General features: G+C 46.1%; 1 protein-coding gene across 1 annotated transcript in view; it reads left to right on the top strand.

Annotated features, from left to right (window-relative positions):
• ABCA13 (ATP binding cassette subfamily A member 13) overlaps nt 1–20631 on the top strand; it is a 2590787-nt gene that overhangs the window by 1866629 nt on the left and 703527 nt on the right. The gene's annotated exons all lie outside the window — the stretch shown is intronic.

Below are 20631 nucleotides of genomic sequence, written 5' to 3'. Positions count from 1 at the left end.
CTGTCTCTCTCCCTCTATCTGTCTCCGCCTGTCTCCCTCCCTTCGTCGCCCCCCCCCTCCTTCTGTCTGTCGCCCTCTGTCTCCCTCTGTCAGAAGCCATTTATTTATTTCAGGATCTATTCATAAAATATAATCCTAGTACATTAATAAATCACTGGATGCATTTTTCATAATCCTTCACCTATCAAAGTGTTTTCTGTTAAAGAAGAACAGATCTGATCAACAAATTGGCCTTTTTAATTAGAGAAAGCCTTTCTCTGCCTTCATTTGGGATCACTGCAGCAGCGGAGCGGACATTTCGTCTTTTCCGGCCACTTTGCCACGTCTCGCGGCTCCCGCTCCGCGGGCGCCGCTCGCGGCTCTTGCACCTTGCTGTGGGCACTGCCTCTGGGACCCGCCTGGCCGCTTGAGGACCTGTGAACTGTTTTGGGACCATCTGCCTCACTCACACACGGACAGAGGCGGGACTGCGAGGACCAGCTCGCACAGCGGCGCTGATCGGCCGCAGCTGGTCCTCTTCCCGCCCCCTCTGGCAGATAAGAAGCTTGCCGCGTGTGTGTTAAGTGGGAGCCTTTCTCTGCCTTCATTTGGGATCACTGCAGCAGCGGAGCGGACATTTCGTCTTTTCCGGCCACTTTGCCACGTCTCGCGGCTCCCGCTCCGCGGGCGCCGCTCGCGGCTCTTGCACCTTGCTGTGGGCACTGCCTCTGGGACCCGCCTGGCCGCTTGAGGACCTGTGAACTGTTTTGGGACCATCTGCCTCACTCACACACGGACAGAGGCGGGACTGCGAGGACCAGCTCGCACAGCGGCGCTGATCGGCCGCAGCTGGTCCTCTTCCCGCCCCCTCTGGCAGATAAGAAGCTTGCCGCGTGTGTGTTAAGTGGGAGCCTTTCTCTGCCTTCATTTGGGATCACTGCAGCAGCGGAGCGGACATTTCGTCTTTTCCGGCCACTTTGCCACGTCTCGCGGCTCCCGCTCCGCGGGCGCCGCTCGCGGCTCTTGCACCTTGCTGTGGGCACTGCCTCTGGGACCCGCCTGGCCGCTTGAGGACCTGTGAACTGTTTTGGGACCATCTGCCTCACTCACACACGGACAGAGGCGGGACTGCGAGGACCAGCTCGCACAGCGGCGCTGATCGGCCGCAGCTGGTCCTCTTCCCGCCTCTTCCAGCTACTCCCCTTTTTTAAGGAGTAATTCCCACGCGCACGCGGGACGCACGCGCGGGACTAAGGCCGGACAAAGGGCGGGCCCTCTGTGGCCCTCAGAGGCCTGAGGAGCCTGGCCTGTGCCACCACCCCTGCTCGTTTTACTTCGCCCAAGGTATTAACGGACACATAAACTGTAAGTCGTCTAAATATCCTTTTATAAGACAATGGGCTGTTAGTTACTATCAATTGTTACTCATCATTTGTAGGGTATCCTATTTTTGTTTACTGTTTTGAGTACTGAGGCCGTTCAGAAGTTAGTGTAGGGGAGTGCCATGAATTGCCGTGAAACCAGAAGCATGGCAGTCGCAGAAGCAAAAAAATTAACTGGGACTCTGGATGATTTTATTGTTCGCACTCATGCACTGATCGATGAGGGGATAATATTAATGGACAGGAGGGTGTCGCAAGATCTGGCTATGGCCAAGAGATCTTCTTTAGGCCCAATTGCTCAGGCTTGTACGCCTAACCCCGAGACCCGACCTAATACTCTTGCATTGGTACATAATCCTGGGGACACCGGTGAATTTGACGTCTCAAATTCACAACAGGATCTGGAAGCCACTCCTAACCTCAACTTCATAATAGAAAGTGACCCAGATAGGACCGAGTTAGTTAATCCTACCCGGGCCAGTGACATACATCAAAAGGGTCTAAAAGAGGGGGCAATTCCCAAACAAAAGGGAAAAAAATCTACCTCCGTTAAAGGGAAGAAAGCACAAACTGCCCACAAGCGTCATAATTCCACCCTAGATCCACCAACCGCAAATGCGGCAGTCTACGTAAATGATACCGGGGGGGTACACCCGACAAACACCGGCTTGCCTTTAAGTCTTCCAGACGATACCATCATAGATAAAAGTCTGGAGGAAATTATGGAACTAAGTGGAGAAGTTACTAACTCCGTTAAATACAGTCAGGATGGGAGTGGGTCAAGTACGTTTAATAATAACGACATTTTGAATATATTAAAATCTCTACTTGAACCCATAGAGGTTAGACTGCGCCGCTTAGAAACCATCCTGATGAATATTCACAAGGATATTAGCGCCCCTAGCCTTATTATGAATCCTAAAACATCCCCCACTACCAACACAGCCATTAAGTCATCTACGGCTGGTAAACAAGTCACTATGGCCAATAACAATGTCTCTAACAACACAAGTAATACTCCCATTTTGGGAGGCACTTAAGCTAAGGCCACCGAGTCAAAACAACCCGAGAACTCAACTAAATCTAAGCTACCTCCCCAGGTTAAATCAAATGACCCTACTCCACCGACCCCAAACCCTGACCCGATACCCAGAGCTAAGGCAACGGTCCGTAGAAATATTCACCTTCCCCCGGATGCCTGTCCTTATGTAGTGATCCTTACTGGGGTCAGTGAAATTTCATCTTCTGAATCTGAATCCCATCAGGCCTTAAAAAATAAAGTGTGCCATTGGCTTTCCAAAAATTACCCTTTACCGCCTAATATGCCAAGCAATATCTTAATGGTGGAAAGAACCCCATGGGTGGGAGGAAATAGAAAAAATCTACAAGGGGACTGTGTGGTGGTCACCTTTGAGAGTACACAGGTGGTAGATTTTATATGTAGAGGGTCCCCTAGATATCAAGCTAGTACTGTTACTGCCAGGCCCCTCTCTTACTTCTACTTACCTGGGAACCACACAGATAACAGATGGAGTTGGTTAAGGGGACCACGTGAGCCAAAAGTAACCCAGAGGCAAATCCCCCCATGGGAGGTACACCCTATAGGCTGGGAAGAAGGTGTTAATGAGGGCTGGAACCAGGCTAGGCCAAGAAGAGGAAGACCGCCTCATGGGGGATTTTCGGCAGGGCCCTATAACAGCCACCCATTCTATTATCAACAGCTTGCTCACGGATATGATAACTTTTTTAATCTCCCCACTGCCAACCGTTATGATTGCTTGTAAACCTTGGACGGGGTTGACTGACAAACACAGGTCTCTCCAGGTACACAAAGGTCTAAAAACAACCCCACCATCTCTCTGCAAATGGATAAGAGTATTTTGGACGGTCAGATGTTCAACTCAATTTCCACTCATGGTAAGGGTGTGGAAGGTGGGGTGTCACTTAACTCAAGAACAGATGGGCTTTGGGGGGGCAAGGATATCACTATGGCAACCTGGAACATTGCGGGACTTAAAAACAAAGTGGATGACCCGATTTGGCGGGACTTAATAGGATCTATGGACCTAATAGCCATGCAGGAGACCTGGGACACCGAAAATTTATTGACCATGGACGGGTTTACTACCTTTTCTACACCAGCAGTTGGATCATCGAGGGGGCGTGCCAAAGGGGGTCTGGTAACCCTGATTTCTGCTAAAATCCCCGGGACTTATACGCAAGTAGCTACTGGCTGCCCTTATTGTGTTGCTGTTTTAATTTCCTATAGGAGTCATCACAATGTCTTGGTTATAAATTTTTATAACTCATTTGACAGGGACAGTCCAGTTAGTAATTTGATGATGCTAAGTACTTTCCTGGCTGACTTTAAAGAGTCTGCAGAGCATGACTGCACCATTCTGTTGATGGGAGATTTTAATATTCACGGATGTCAGGATAAATGCCCCCCCAATGTGTTATTTGGTACCCCGGACGAAGAAAATGCCCACTTTGAACATTCGGAGCAGGGCATCTTCTTGGAAATAATGTTGGCTGAACATGGGCTTATCTTGCCAAAGGGGTGTGATGGGGATATCCCTACTTTCATAGGCCATGGCAGTGGCTCCGTGATTGATTACATATTCCTCAGCAGCACTAATGGAGTCCAAATTAGCAGCTATTCAGTTTTATGGTCCCATTTTAGTGATCACAACCCTGTGGTTCTAAAAGTAAAGAATATATTTGTCATCAAGGATAGTTGTGAAAACCTGGCAGGTAAACATGATTTGCGGTTAACAGATCAAGCACGTAGAATCAAATGGTGCACGGTAATCCCAGAAGAGTTTTTTTGTAACCTGTGTAATAGTAGCAGGGATGATTTGACGTTGTGTATGGATGATCGGGCTGGGGATGGTGAAGTAATGGAGGCATACAAAAAGGTTTGCATTGATATTCTCTCCAATCTGACTGGTCATGGCAAAGGCAGAACACAAGGGAAGGTAGGTTGGTTCGACAAAAATTGTTCAGCGGCAAACCGCTAACTCAAGGCTGCCCTTAAGTCGGACCCAGTTGATAGACGGCTTGTAGCTACCCTTAGGAGAGAATACAAGGCTATAATTGAAAAAAGGCGGTGTGAAATCAGAGAGGACGCTTGGGCTGATCTGACTTCTACAGATGTATTAAAAAGTAGCGCCAAGTTCTGGGCGGTGGTAAACCAACCTTTCTTCTCGGATTCTAGTAATAATGAACTGGATTGTGGTATCCAAGAAGAGCGATGGCACACGCACTTTAGTTCTGTTTACGAAGAAGAGACCCATGCGGTAGAACGTATGATCGCCTTCCCTCAATCACCTTATATTTTAACTGTGAACGAGGAGGAGGTGGCAGTGGCCATTGGTATGATGACCAGTAACAAAGCTCCTGGGCCAGATGGCGTCCCCTCTGATCTTTTTAAAGTTGATATTTTATTTTGGTCCAAAGTTTTAACTAATGTTTTTAACAGAGTTTCTAAGACAGGCATTCCTGAGTCATGGACACAGTCGGTAATTGTACCCATTTATAAAAAAGGGGACCGGGGGGACCCTGGTAACTACCGACCCATATCCCTCATTGATTCTGCAGTCAAGGTTTTAGGGAGGGTGGTTTTAGGCAAACTGACTACTTGGTTAGAGGAAACCAATACACTCTCCCCCCTACAGTACGGATTCCGAAAGGGACGCAGCACTATCGACCAAAGTCTAAACTTACAGCTGCTCATCGGGAAGTACACCTTAGCTAAGCCAGGGTCATTGTTTATTGCTTTCATGGATCTGTCCTCGGCATTCGACCGGGTAAACAGATCCAAATTGTGGGGTCAGCTCCTTAACATCGGAATAGACCCTAACATAGTATATTTTCTAGCAGACCTCCATAGGGACCTTACTGCAACGGTCCGTTACGACAGAAAGGGGAACTGCACGGAAAAAATTAGTATTATTAATGGAGTGAGACAGGGGTGCATTCTTGCTCCCCTGCTCTTTACATTATATATCAACGACCTAGGTAAAGCTTTGGGTGTACTTTGTAAGAATATCCCGAAGGCTGGGAAATATTTACTGCCTGCCCTATTTTATGCGGATGACGCTGCCCTCCTAGCTAGAACCGCAGTAGGACTTCAATGCCTGCTGAACTCTTTTTATGTTTTTATGGATAATCTTGACCTAAGCGTTAACTTTGGCAAGTCTCATGTCATGGTAGTAGGTCACAAAGCTAAGTCCAAAAAAAACATGATGTCACTATTTTGTAATAAACACAAGTTGTCACGAGTTTCTAGATTTCCCTATCTGGGGGTGGTCTTCGATGAGGGCTCCACGTGGTATCCCCAACTGGTGGAGAAAAAAACATCCCTGGCACGTTCAATTTCGGCAGTGCTAAGATTCTCACGTAAACTAGGGGTGAAACCCATTGAGGCAGTACTTAAAGTATACGCTTCCAAATGCACTGCCATCGCCATGTATGGGGCCGATTTGTGGGGCTTCAAACAGGTCTCATCGCTCCAGGTCACAGAGGACAATTTCCTAAAAACACTTCTTTCCCTCCCAAAATCCACCGCAAACTACATAGTTCATCAGGAGTGCGGTGTGGGTTATTTGGAGGATAAAATTGCCATGGCCCCTTTACTAAAATGGTTGGCAGTTTGGTTAAACCCAGAGCTTGAGGTAAACCATGAAATTTTAAAAGACTGTTTAATGCTGGACCACTGGGAGAAGATCCCCTGGTTGAAATACGTGCAACAAATGTGTGAAAAACTGGGACGGCCAGAATTGTTCAATAAACCTTTAAGTTTGGTGAGAGGGGATTTGAAGTGGGTCAAAAATATTTTTTTGCTGAACAGAGAAATGGACAGAGAGGGCAGGGAGCTGCTAAAATCCTCTGTTAGGACCCATCAGCTGATTGTTTCATCTGACCCCGAACCGGAAATGTATCTTAAAGTTGTGAATAATGCCAATCATAGGTATTTGCTAACGAGGTTCCGATTGAACAAAATTCATCTTTTAATTTCTGGCCGCCCTGTCTGGACCAGGAGTTCGGACTTAGGTCTATGCAAATGTGATGGCTGCTCAATTATGGACACGGCTCACTTTTTGTTCTTTTGTGATCATTTTAAAGGTATTAGACTCAAATGTATCATACCACTGTTAAAAGGAAAGGGTTTTAAGCAAGTGAAGCCAGCTTTATTGTACCTCCAACTGTTGACAGACATATGGGTTATTTTTAATGTGGCAACATTTTTAACTATAGCAGTGAGACTTGGCAAAAAGATCGCTTGGTCCTAGAGGACTTTTTATAAATATCAACTACTATATGAAATCCTCAATAAGGTCACTAATGTGTATGCTGTTGTTTTTAAACTCTTGCCATCATGTACCGTATATCTCAGGGGCTATCCCCTGTTTTGTATCTTTGTTATATTTTATCACGGGTGGCTTGTGGACTTTTTTAATGCTTGTACACTTTTATGGTTTTTGTGATTTAAACCGAATAAAGTATCTTTTGAACTTTAAAAATTAGAGAAAACGGCCCGAAAGAACAAAAGGAAGGTGACTTGGAAGGCTCTGGCCTGCTTCTGTGTAAGGATGCTGTGCGGTCTGTGCATTGCCCACACATCTGAACCCACGTGGATGCTGCCATTGCAGTGAAGCATGCCAGTGAATCCCCCCTCACCCCACCGCTTGCTGCAGGCATGTAACATGGCCACTTCAAGATTTGTCTGCAGCGTTCTCTTGTTCCATCAGGTCTGCATTTCTGCACACTGCATCCTGCCACAGCACCATGGACGTCATATTGGGGTCACCAGGGGCCGCGGCTGTGACCCCTGGCTCGTGCCTTTCAACCCATAACACTGCCTTTGTGACACCTGGCCCGACAGATCACAAAGAGTGAGGGAGGGAGACAGACAGACAGGGTGTCTTTAAAAGACCATTTACTTGTTAATGGGCTAAGTTGTGAATCGCAGCACTGCTGCATTGGTGTCAGCTGACACTATTTAATAAAAAAAAAACACAGGTAGGATGTCTGCACTGCAAGGCACCTTAAAGGCAGAGGGCCCATTGTCATTCTTTATGTGATGATCAGGAGCTGACAGAATGACAATGGGCCACGCCACAGTCTGCATGAGATTCGGAAGGGGTTTAGAGTTCAGAGAGAAGTGCGAGAGGCCCCAAGTGAGAGAACGTTTCAACTCCTGGGGCTTCTCGCACGAGAACAGCACAGCCTGCTGTAATTAAAACATTGTCACTGGGCCAGCACAGGACAGACCGGCGATCCAGGGGGGGCAAGCGACCCCCCTTGCCCCCCCCTGCGGACGCCCATGGCTATACCGTCTATTAAAAGCCCACTTCAGCATTAAAGAAAGCAGGAATTTAATGCTGGTAAATCCCAGCTACAGAGGACTATAAGGCTATTAGAACATTCCGCCACTAGATACTAGAGGGCAGAATGTTCTAACAAATAAAACAAAGGCCTCACAGAGCCTGAGGGATTTAAAAACCCCTCAGGCTCTGTGAGAGATTTGTTTGCAACAACAGCTGTGAACCAAACATTGGAATGTTGGAGTTCTGGTCTTCTACCACCCATTAGAAGCCCAGAGCTCTCCGTTGTTTTCAATGGAGCTCCCAACATTCCAATGTTCTAATTTTGTGTTGAGCGTGCATGGCCCAAGGACATTGGAGTGCCTTACATAAGAAAGTTGAAGCCTAAACTAACCTTGCCAACCACTGGCCTATCTCTCAGCTATCATTCATCAGCATGATCATTCAATAGCAGTCTATGTTCCACTCCAAGATCACATTAGTGATACATATCTGCTAAGATTTCTGTTTTCAGATGTGTGACATTTTCATGGCTGAGTGCACCTACGACTGACATTTCAATATCTGATCTGTAACACTTTGACTTCAATATTAAAGTGATTAAAGCAAAGCAGTTAGGTTCATGTAATGTGATAAAATATACAAAACCTACAGTTTTGTAGTATGCCCTTCTGTGATAATGTCCTGAAAACAGCTGCAATGCTTCTATATTGCATATAGAATCTAAAGTACCCAGATGTTTTTTATTTATTTATTTAGATGCAGCAGGATCTTAAAGTATAAAAAACAACTCATAAATGAGGCACAATAGAAAAGAATAAAGAAGAAAATATCAATTTCTTCCACAATCCATCTCAACATGATTAAACTTAAAATAAGTGCATAATAATCTACTTAATCCAAACATAATTCATATTGACTTTTCACAGTTTTTCAAAATTTAAAACACTTTAAACGTGGACCCTGTATGCTTTGCATACATTATTTCGTATGAATTGACTCTTTGCCTCTTAGTAATCCACTGGGAGACTGTGGGGATTGGGTCAGAATTCCAATTCGCCAGAATGAATGATCTTGCCACCAGGTTGGAAATGAATACTAGCTGGCGCTGCGTAATTGACACTTCCCCCAGTTGAAACAATATCTCAAGCAGTGCTCCATACACATCCGGAAATGCTGTGCACTTGAGTTCTAAGCTAATTTCCACAAAGATGTCGACAGAACTCCATTAAATGGGTGCAAGTGAACATAATATGGAGCCAACCCCCCTTCATATTGTTGCATCTAAAACATTTAGGGCCTCATCACAATGTCGGGAGGATAGCCATCTTGCAGCTGGTCGGAGGCTTTCTGCCTGACATCGTTGGTTTCCCTCAGACCCCTGTAATACAATGATGACGGTTGTGGATTCTACTGTGCTTCCAACGGGCTCACACAGCCCATCACGGCAGCAGGCAGGATTGTAATCTCATAATGCTTGCGGAGAGCCACCCACGGCTCAGCCGCCGGGATTACGATGTCTCTTTCTTCCTGCCCTTTCATGGCAGCCCGCCTGCCAGGAAAAGGCAGGCTGAAAGTGGCTTTGAGGGAGCCTAGCAGAGCCCCTTTTCCCTTAGCCCTCTGAATGGGACCTGGGGGCACCTTAAGTGCCCCCCAAACATCCCTGCACTGTGTGGTAGGCACTGCAGGGTGCCTGCCACATGATGCAGGGATGTTTACAAACATCTCTTGTACAATTGTAGCTTGTTGTGTGGTTCTTTTCTGCCTGCCACACAAACTACAATTGTAAAGTGTATGTTTCCAACCTCCAATAGGGCAGTCGCATCCAAATTCGGTGGACGGTACCATCATTCTGCAATGGTGTCGGTCGTACGCAAGTCTAACCAACATTGTAATAAGGTCCTTAGGCTGTACCCCTGGATATAATGTATTGATCTTAGCTGGAGTATTATACAACATTCCTTTTCTAAAAAAGGAAATTCTTCTTATATTAGCAGCTTGCATGCCCTTTGAGCTCAGTTAGTTAAAACCTATCCACTGCTAGATATCAATTTTACACGCTGTTGAAGATACAATTTACTACAGTAAATCTAAAATCAGTGCCTCACTTTTTTTAGGGTGCAATAGTCTACACCAGTTCCCTCTACCCCGTATTTGTCTCACAAAGTAAGCTTTAATAAGGGGGGCTGGTAAAGTTCCATATCTAATAGAAAAAAAATCACAACTCTGCTTAATTTGGTAAAAGCTAAAAAGAAGCAAGTAATTGAGGCTAGGATTCAAATTAACCAATAGCTGCCACTGAGAAAAAGTCATTGTTGTTGAAAAAATCCTGTAACCTCCGAAACGCCAGCTAACTTCACTTACTGCATATATGAGTAAACATACGCAATCTCAGCCACTTACAGCCTTTTAGTTTCGGTTGGGGAAAGAGCCTAGGATTTTCCCATTCATCCCATACCGTAGTAAACCTTTCTAAAATGATGCGGGGTGTCTTATATTTAGACTTCTTTAGTAGGCTTGGGAATTTCAGGGAAGGAAAAATGCCAATTTCCAATAATTTCAACATTTGTTCTAAATAGAAATTTGCATCACTAGAAGCATTGGTGGAAGACCTTGCCAGCCAGTGAAGAAATAACACCTAATAATAACATTTCACATTAGGCAATACCAACCCTCCTTCCTCAGGATATAACTGGACAGCATTAATGTTTTATCTGGGTTTCTTACCTTGCCAGATAAAGTGTCAAATTGCCATGCCCATTAACTCAAAAAAGGACTGTGGAATTTTAATCAGAACGATTACAAAGAAGAGTAACAACGGAAAAAAAACATTATCACCAGTGTGATACGCTCCATAATTGCCATAGAAAGATTCTGTCATTTACTTAATATAATGCAAATTTGATCTAAAGTAGATTTCAAAATGTTGTGTGTACAAATCCCCTAAAGTTGAGGTTACAAAAATGCCTAAAGGCAAGTGTTAGAAATGGGGTTCTCTTGTTGGCAGAGGTAGGTACCTTTATACAAATAGGGACCCTTGCTTCTAGTCAGGGCAAGGGGGATACACGCTTTAGATAACCCCTGCTCACCCCCTTGTTAGCTTGGCATGAGCAGACAGGCTTAACCTCAAGGCAATGTGTAAAGTATTTGTACCAACACTCAAAGTAACACAGTGATAACACCACAAATGAACACCACACTGGTTTAGAAAAAAAAATAAAGTATTTTTTATCTAAAATTAACAAGACCAAAACGACAACAATCCAACATACAAGTATTAAGAAAAATTACTTTCAAAAGGTTTTAGCAACTGAGTCAATAGAAAACTATGGATGCGTGATTTCTTGCAAAGTACCTGTTGTTGCAACAAAATTCACCAAGCCAAACAGCCACAGTGATGAGAACCATCAAAAAACAAAGAGATGTGTAGTTCCTGAGACCTTTGTGGATGCGATGCGACAGTTCCGCTGTACACAGGGGAGTGATGCGTCGCGTCTGGTCTGTAGGGGGAAGTGATGTCTTGATTATGAGACGACTCCAATCCATGGGTGATGCGTCGGGGAAAACTTGCTACACATGGACGATGTGTGGAAATCCGGGATGCAGCGGTGAACGATGCGGCGGCGGCGAGCTGCGCTCTGTCAACCTTTTCATCCACAATCCCACGATGCGTTGATTCTTGCTGTGGCGACATGGGCTGCATCGGTTTCAGCTGCAATGTGGCAGTGTAGGAGATTCTTCTAGCACCACTGTGTTGCGACGGAAAAACTGTTGCAAGAAGGGCGATGAGTCAATTTTCTTGTTGTTGCATTGCTGTCCAGCTCCCTGGAGCAGAAACTACCTCCAGAGGCTCCACACAGTCACAGACAGGCAATCCTGGCAGGTCAGAACTCCCAGCAAGGAAGTTCAGGGGAGCTGGGGGTGAAGTGTTTGTGTTCCTGAGACTTCAACGCTTTACTCAAGCCCTTGGAGACTTTCCTCAAGCAGGGGACACAGCAAAGTCCTTTTCCTTTCTGTGGCAGAAACAACAATTGCAGGCCAATCCCAGACACCCGGAAAATGCAGTACTTCTCCTCAGTTTCTCCAGCTCTTTTCCTCAGCAAGGGTTCCTCTTGATTCTAGAAGTAGACTAAAGTTCAGGGGGTTTAGGCATAATACGTATACCCCAAAATGTTGTTCTCTTTGTGCAGAGAAGCCCTGGGCGCAGTCAAAACCAGTTCTGGGGGGAACTTTGCAAATGCACAACAACCTCAATTGTCAGTGTGAGCCCTGGCTCCAGACACATCACAGGGGGGTGGGGCCACCATTGTAGAAGGCAGACACAACCCTAATCAGCTGCAGGTGCTACTCCTCCCACCACTCCAAATGTAGATCAGGCCTATTCACCCTAGCACTGACTCATCCAGACTCTCTGGATCCACTGCACATCCCCAGCCCCTGACACTCCAAAGCCAGACAATCAATACACATCGTAGCAGAAGTGCACAGGATGGTTAAGCAAGGAAATACTTACTATCTAAAAGTCGTATTTGCAAATACAGAATGTAAAAATCACCTTTCCTAAATGATGCATCTTTAGATTCTGAGTTCAGGCATACTAAACCTTATTTTCCTGTCTGGTCCCACTAGTAACTTATATTTATAAGATGTTATAAATTAACTCCCATGCTTTCCTATGGGGTCAGAAAGCTTTACAATAGTGAAAAACAAAATTGGCAGTTTTTCACTATCAGGACATGACACACACATCAGGTCATGCCCAACCTTTGGCATACACCGCACCCTGCTCACAAGGGTTTATTGGGCTACCTTATGTTATGTTATGTTATGTTAAGGTGAGCTTATAGAGCGCTCTGTCACCGTGGGTTTCCTGGCGCTGATCTGGTGCTGAGGGAGGCAAGGGAGATTAGCCAGATTGTGGGAAGAGCTATGTTTTTAAAGATTTGCGAAATTGAATGAGCGAAATGGAGGATTTAAGCAGGGGAGGAAGAGAGTTCCAGAATTTGGGGGCCAAATGTGCGAATCTCCGGCCTCCGATTCTGCAGAGTTTGATAGAGGGAACAACCAGGAGGTGGAGGTGAGAAGATCTGAGGTTGCGTGAAGGGCAGTAGGGACTGATGAGGGATTTCAGGAAGGCAGGGCAGGGACCGGTTAAAGATTTGAAGGTGAGGCAGCCGATCTTGAAGGCTACCCTCGCAGTAACAGGGAGCCAATGCAATTTGGCAAGGAGAGGTTTAGCGGATTGCCATTTCGGGATCCCGAAGGCCAATCTCGCCGCTTGGTTCTGAACGATCTGTAATCTAAAGAGAAGGGCCTTAGGCAGACCGTGGTAGAGTGAGTTCGAAAAATACAAGCGGGAGAGGACGAGGGCCATGATGACTTGAATCAGGGCTTCGGGAGTCAGGAGATAGGCCACCTTCCTGATCCTGCGCAGCTGGTACATGCAGGAAGAGACCACCATCCCTATGTGCGGCTTAAGGGATAGCTCGGAGTCAATAGTGACCCCGAGGCTCTTCACCGAGGCCATAGGGGTGGGGGGAGGGCCAAGCTCTGCCGGCCAGAAGTGCGGACCCCAGTGGGTAGAGCTCTTGCCCGGGAGAAGGAGCTCCGTCTTCCCGGGGTTCAATTTGAGTTGATTCTGGCTCATCCACTGGAGAATGTGGGACATGACCGCCTGAAAATTAGAAATAGCAAAAGAAGAGTTAAGAGGAAAGATGAGTTGCAGGTCGTCAGCGTAGTTAAAGACGGTGACGTCCCACTGCCTCAGAGAAAAGAGAAGAGGTCGGAGATACAGATTGAAGAGAAAAGGGGATAAGGAGGAGCCCTGGGGGACCCCGCAGAGTGAACGCTCCCTAGGTGCCCTGAAGGTACCCAAGCTGACTGTCTGAGACCTCCCGGTCAGAAAGGATTCGACCCATGCCAGCGCCAGGCCCTGGATGCCGGCCTGCTCGGCACGGTGGAGGAGGATGTTATGGTCCACTGTGTCGAAGGCGGCCGACAGATCTAAAAGTACCAGGGCCTGGGGGGTACCCCTGTCAGCGCCGTCTCTCAGAGCGTCCAACACGGCCAAGATCACTGCCTCCGTGGAGTGGCCGGGTCTGAAGCCGGCCTGGTTGGCTTAGAGAAAGTTGGAGCTCTCGATGAACTGTGAGAGACAGGCGGTGACGTGGGCTTCCAGGATTTTAGAGAAATAGGGCAGAAGGGAGATAGGCCGGTAGTTCGCCAGGACTGCGGGGTCAGCTCCAGGCTTCTTCAGTAGAGGCACCAGGACGGCCTCCTTAAAAGAGCTGGGCACAGTGCCAGAAGAGAGAGAAGAATTCAGCAGAGGGAAGATACAGTAAGGTAAAGTAAGGCAGATGTCCCGTAGTATGGATGGTGGGCAACAGTCGTCCGGTGAGCCAGACTTGACACGAACGGCCAGTGTGGCCAAGGATTCAGGATCAAGAGAGGGGAAGTGTGTAAGGGAGAGTGCATTATGAGGGGGACAAACAGAATCGGTGCCAGGAAAGGTGACTGGGATAGTGTCCTTAATCATAACAATTTTCTCTAAGAAAAACGTGCTGAGAGCATTGCATGATTCCTGCGTAGGAGCCTGGGTCGGGAGCGTCCTGGAGTCAGAAGTGAATTCGTCAAGGACTTTGAAAATCTCCTTTGATTTACATGGGGCTGATAGGATTCTCGTGGAGGCATATGCTGTTTTGGCCGCAATGATGGCTTTTTTGTATTTATTACGAGCGGCCACATAAGTGTCTCTGCTTGTAGGACAGTAATCTCTCCTCCACTTGCGCTCCAATTGGCGTAGCTCCAGATGTTGGGTTTTTAGTTGGGAGTCAAACCATTTATGGGAGTTACTATGCCGGGAGCGGGGAAACTTGGTTATGGGGCAAAGATATCGCTAGCTGACGTGAGCAAGTGAGAGATGTTGCCGTCTAGCTCATTGATGCAGATATCGTTAGGGAGGGAGGGACGGGTCTGTGACAGATGGGAGAGCAATTTAGGAGAGTCAGCGGCCCTCCACTTGCAGGCGGCACCGCCCTCCCGTGGGGGGACCCTGATATGACCATCGACAGAGACTATAGTCTCAATCAGGGAATGGTCAGACCACACACAAGGTGTGATCAGTGGGCAAGAAGACTTGACCCCATGAACCCAGATGTGGTCGAGAATATGACCACCACTGTGGGTGGGAGATTTGACAAGTTGTGTGAAATTTAAGCTTGAGAGGACTTCGAATAGCTCAGTGGCGTGAGGCCCGGCATCCTTGTGTTGGAACCAGTAGTTAAAATCGCCAAAAATGGCGACACGGGGGGAAGATGTGATGAGACTGGCAAGCTGTTCAGTGAAGGATGAGGGGAAAGAGGGCATAGGGTGAGGGGGGCGGTAAAGTATTATAAAAGTAACTGCACCCACCTCAGTTCCCAGGCTGAGAACCAGGTTATCCACTTCAGGGAGAATCATGGAAGTGGTGGCTATGATTTTTAAATTCTTGCGTATTACTGCTGCCACCCCACCACCGGAACAGCCCCCAGGACGATTGGCATTCAGCAGATAGTAATCTGGGGGTAATGCCGCCAGGATGTCAGGGAGGGAGTCATCGGTGAGCCATGTTTCTGATAGTAAAAGAACGTCTGGGCTCTCGGCCATGAGTAAGAGAAAGATGTCGGTTTGGTGTCTAACAAGAGAGCGGGTGTTTAGGTATAGTTTTCGAATGTGTAACTCGATCGGGGCTGGTAGGGCATGTGGCGAATCCGGCCCCGGGTGGAGAAGGATATTCCCCGCGATTCCAAGTGTGGAAATGCGAGCCCTGATAGCAGGCGGTAGAGAACATGGGAGAGATTGTAGGCTCATAAGAGCAGAGGAGGTGTAAGAAATTGCAGAAACAGTATCCCTGGCCCCTGGACCCATCCGGCCGCGGACGGGCGCAGACGGGCTAGACTTAGGCGCGACTTCGGCGCGAAGACGGCGCGCCCGCTGCGCACGTCCGCTGCGCTCCCTGGGAGGGGGGCCCATTTTGTAGAGCCGGGGGCGGGAGGGGCCGAGCGCTAGTCCGCTCGCCTGCTCCCTCACTCAAGATGGAGGCACACTAGGTCACGACCCAGGCAGAGCCAATCTCGTCTGCACTGGGCGGGCCAGGAGGTGGGGCAGAGAAGTCCCGCACTGGAGTGCAGCGCGACTAGGGAGGGTCCCAGCGCGCACTCAGCAGCAAGAAGGGGGCAAGCGGGGAGATTAAATGAAATACGATCCAATGTCAGCAGCTCCGGGACCTGCACAACTTACATGTCAGCTACCCTTAGGGGTAGCTGACATGTAAGAAAAGGGAAGATTAGGGCCTGGCAAGTGGGTACACTTGCCAAGCCAACATGGAAGTTAACAACTGCACTCAGATACTGTGGCAGCAGATCTTAGTTACCGTTTTAAGACTACTCGTGTGGGTGGCGCAATCAGTGCTGCAAGCCCACTAGTAGCATTTGATTTATCAACTCTGGCACACTCAGTGCACTGTACTAGGGACTGACCAGTAAATCAAATATGCCAATCCTGGAGAACCAATCACAATAACAATTTACACAGAAAGTAAATGCACTTTAGCACTGATTAGCAGTGGTAAAGTGCCCAGAGTCCTAAAACCAACAACAACAGGTCAGGAAAAAATAGGAGGAAGAAGCAAATAGTTTGTGAATAACCATCCAAAAAGGACCAAGTCCAACAGTGAGGTACAGGAATACTGAGATTGCATATTAAAAGGTAGCACATCTGGTGAGCATTTAAAAACAAAGGCTTCTGACAGTTTTAATTTAGCTGCCTCTGCTACGGGAGCTTTGATATTGGGGTCTTGGTCAATAGCGCAAGCATGTGGCTCAATTAACAGCGAAAGCAAAGTAAGGTACAGAAGACAGCCCTGATGTGTCCCAGAGCTTGAATTAATATTCCCTGCCGTACTGCCATTTATGTTTATGCACACCTTAGCCCTTAGATATATATATTTTAGGACTTAAAGAAACTCTGACAGGAAAATAAATTTAGCTAAGATTGTAAACAAAACATTCCCCTGGACGAGGTTGAATACTTTCTCTGCGTCCACCATTATAACAACCTCTTTGTTGTTCTGTGCTGTAAAAAAATCTATTCCCTGAATTAGGTGCAATCTGCCAACCCAAAAGTAACCCAATTTGATCCCTATGGATAATCGGTAGAAATGCAAGGGCAAAATGGCTTGCTAAAATTTTTGTGAGCAGCTGGTAATCACAGTTAAGAAGGCTGATCAGGCGATAGGAAATCGCGTCTCTCTCTGGCTTGCCCTTTTTCAGGAAGCAGATAACGACTGGTTTTGTAAATTAAGTCAGAATGTCACCTTCTGTCAGAATGTTATTAAATATTCTAACTAGAAATATATTTAACTGTGGAGCGAATAGCTTATATATTTCTGCAGGAATCCCATCATTGCCACAAGCGTTCCCATCCTGGGCAGAGTTAACTACCTGCACTACTTCTGCTAAAGTAATTGGGTTAGGCTTCTCCCTGCTCTTGTGTTAAAGCTGGTAAAGGAAGCTCTTCTAGCCAGTTTCTCACTAGTTGAAGGGTTGTATCATATGAATAAGAGTAGAGACCAGTGGCGGCTCCTCTGATAAGGTGGAGGAGCATCGCCCTAAAGGAAAAATAAAATAATAATAACACAATGTTATTATCATTTTATTTTTCTCTAGTGGCTCTGAAGGTGCGGGGTGGGGCTAGTCTGCCCACATAGCAGGGGGAGGAGTGGTAGGCACTTTCCAAGTTGCCGGTTGCCAGAAGATCAACGTTCAAGCTACTTTGTATCACCCTCAAAGCAATACATGGAATGGGACCGCTCTTCATCAGGAATAAAATCACCAAACACATTCAACAAAGGAACTCATTCTCTAAAGGGGCATCTCTCCTCAAAATCCCAAGATACAAGAAAAAAACATGGGTGGCACATCCTTCTCTGTTCAAGCAGCCAAACTATGGAGATCTTTACCCCCCAAGATAAGATTCACTGACAACCACCTTACCTTTAGAATCCTACTCAAGAATTGGCTCTTGCCCACATAAGCACAATACGCAGACAGAAATTGACAGCATATTCCTCTGGATACTATATGGGTTCCAGAGTAGCGTGCTACTCGCCAATAAAGCGTTTCAACACCCCATCGGAGTACCAGCGCTATATAAATGCAAAAATGTTTCCCTTTTCTATCCCTCCCCAACCCTTCTCAATCCAAAGAACTGACTAACATATCCACCACTCAAATTACTTTCCTGTTTCGCTATACTATTTCAACAGTAATGCTTATGGGTTCCAGAGTAGCGTGCTACTCACCAATATAGCGCTTCACAACCCCATCATGGGGTAGCAAGTGCTATATAAATACAAAACTTTTTCCCTCTTCTATCCCCCAACCTACCCATCTCTATATAAATAACTGAATACCAAATCCACCACTCAAAATACTTCATACTTCACTATACTACTTTTCAACACTAATCCTTTATGGGTTCCCAAATAGCGTCCTACTCGCCAGAAAAGCGCTTCAATACCCATCAGGGGTAACAGGTCCTACATGAATCCAAACCTCTCTTCCCTTTTATCTCTCCACTATCCTTCTCACTCCAAATAACTGACTAATATCCACCACTCAAATTACTTTCATATTTCACCATACTAATTCAGCACTAATCCTTTATGGGTTTCCGGAGTAGCGTTCTTCAACACCCCATCAGGGGTAACAAGTGCCATATAAATACAAACCTTTATTTTTTCCTCTTCTATCCTTCTGCTATCCTTCCGAATCCAAATAACTGACTAACCTATCCACCACTTAAAATGTACTTGCATGTTTCACTATACTAATTCAACACTAATCTTCTATGGGTCCAGGAGTAGCATACTACTCGCCAAAAAAGCACATCAGCCCCTCGCCGGGAGGTTGGTTTTCCACGCTCGTGCTCGCCAACTTGATGTTGACGATCATGAACGAGAAAAAATCTCACCAGGAGGTGGATTTTCCTTGCTCGCCCTCGCCAACTTGACGTTGATGAACCCGAGCGGGGAAAAAAACTTTTTTCGGAACTCCGCGAGCTCCATGTAGCGCAAAGTGCGTAAAACTCAGCAAACTTCGTGAGCAGCGCAGAGTTCACCACCAGACTTAATTATGATCACTTACACAACTACTAGACACAAAAAAATCTGTAGGATGAGAAGATGACTCAGCTGGTACAGAATATAATATATGGTGCTCTCATCATGGTTACCTAGGAAAGTTGAAATACGAGCATTCTACATGCTACAATTATCACTTGAAAATTTGTAATTATGTTTCAACATGCTCAAAATGAATAATATTATCATTATTCGAATTACAAAAACCACACACTTGTGTGTCAGAATATTGGCAAAAATAAATGTTAAAGTCTCTGGCACAAATTATATAGACAGTACGTATGATTTTTGAATGAATGAAGTCCTCTAAAAGTTCATCCAATTGATCAATTACATCCCTCGCTGACGGATTAAAAATAGTTTAATAGAAATTAATGAGCAAGATATCAGGTTCAAAAGAGCAGGTTAGGAGACTGTTCAAGAAATAAGGAGAGGCCCAGTATTCTAAAGCTTGAAAGTCAGTAATTTTATTGGAAAAGCTGCTTTTAACTCTTACTGCATTGGACAGTGTTGCTAGCTGAAAAAAGGCATGATACCCGCCAATGTATAAACCTTCCATCATGTTTCATGGCAGCATAAGATCCCAAAGGTGTTGATAAAATTAACCAAATCCGGATTTGAGATTGTTGAACTGGCTCCCGCAATGTCCATGAAATGATACTGAGGGCATCCCCTCGGTGCTTGATGTTTGAATTTTGGGCAATACTGTATCAGCCTGTGACTGCTAGATTCTATGAGATACAGTATCGGATGAAAGACCTGAGTTATAGGCAGGTCGCCTTTGCACAGGAGTTGGTAGGCTTCCTGTTTTGAGGACTTAAGGTCAGCTAGCCCAACAAAGGAATCCATTTTAATATAGAGACAGGCATTGCTAGTTTGCACAAATGTTACTTGTGCCTAGAAGGAGTAAGACGATTCGAGTTCGCTTTTGGGAGCACGGATGGCCTATAGAAGTAAACCAAAGGCAACATTTCTATAGATCTTGGGGGTTGAAATTGGCTTACAATTTGTTTTAGAAGGGATTTAGCCAGCTTGGGAGATCTAAAGTTGTTAATTCCAGTCTCCATTTGCCTCCTTTTTGCCCAGGCCTATCCAAGGGATTCTTCTAACCATAACCTCAGATGACAGATGTGAGAGCCAGTATACCTCACTTTTTAGCCAATGGATTGTTTTATTCTTTAGGACAGTGTAATCTTTTTGTGTGTATTAGGGAGTAGTCAGGACATCTTTTGGTACCAGGACATATGTGATAGATTCAGGAGGAAGTTGGGGAAAAGTTAGATTTGTCTCGATTACTTTAATGGTTTGCCCATTTTCACTGCCCCTTCCAGTCTCCCCTTGACCCTCCTTTGCTGGTAGATCAGTTTTCATTTGTTCACCCCTATGCGCCTTTGAGTGAATATCAAAAACATTTGTTGGAGGTGGGGGTCCACCTGGTGCCATGCTGGAGGAACTTGGAGCCATGGGTAAAGACATTCCGGCCCTGGCCTCAGAACATGAGGTATCTAGTGGCACCCCAGTCGGTTGATGAGAAGCAGAAAGAGCGTTCAAATTACTTAATTGGGCTTCCATAACCCCCAGAAGAACTTACTCAGTACGGATTCCTTCAGATTGCTACAAAGGTCTTTTATTGTATTGAGGAGAGAGTCCCCTTTTACTGTTCCTTTGTCATGCTTTGGTGCAAGATTTGAAGTGTATGGCCTCTTTGATTTAGAGTGTACTGTAGCTCTTTTCCTGCTGCCCCTTAGTTGTGGTGCTATTC

The sequence above is a fragment of the Lissotriton vulgaris genome, chromosome 4_1 (genome assembly GCF_964263255.1).
Source record: "Lissotriton vulgaris chromosome 4_1, aLisVul1.2, whole genome shotgun sequence".
In the NCBI taxonomy this organism is placed as follows: Eukaryota; Metazoa; Chordata; class Amphibia; order Caudata; family Salamandridae; genus Lissotriton; species Lissotriton vulgaris.
This window is presented reverse-complemented; position numbering and strand designations above follow the sequence as displayed.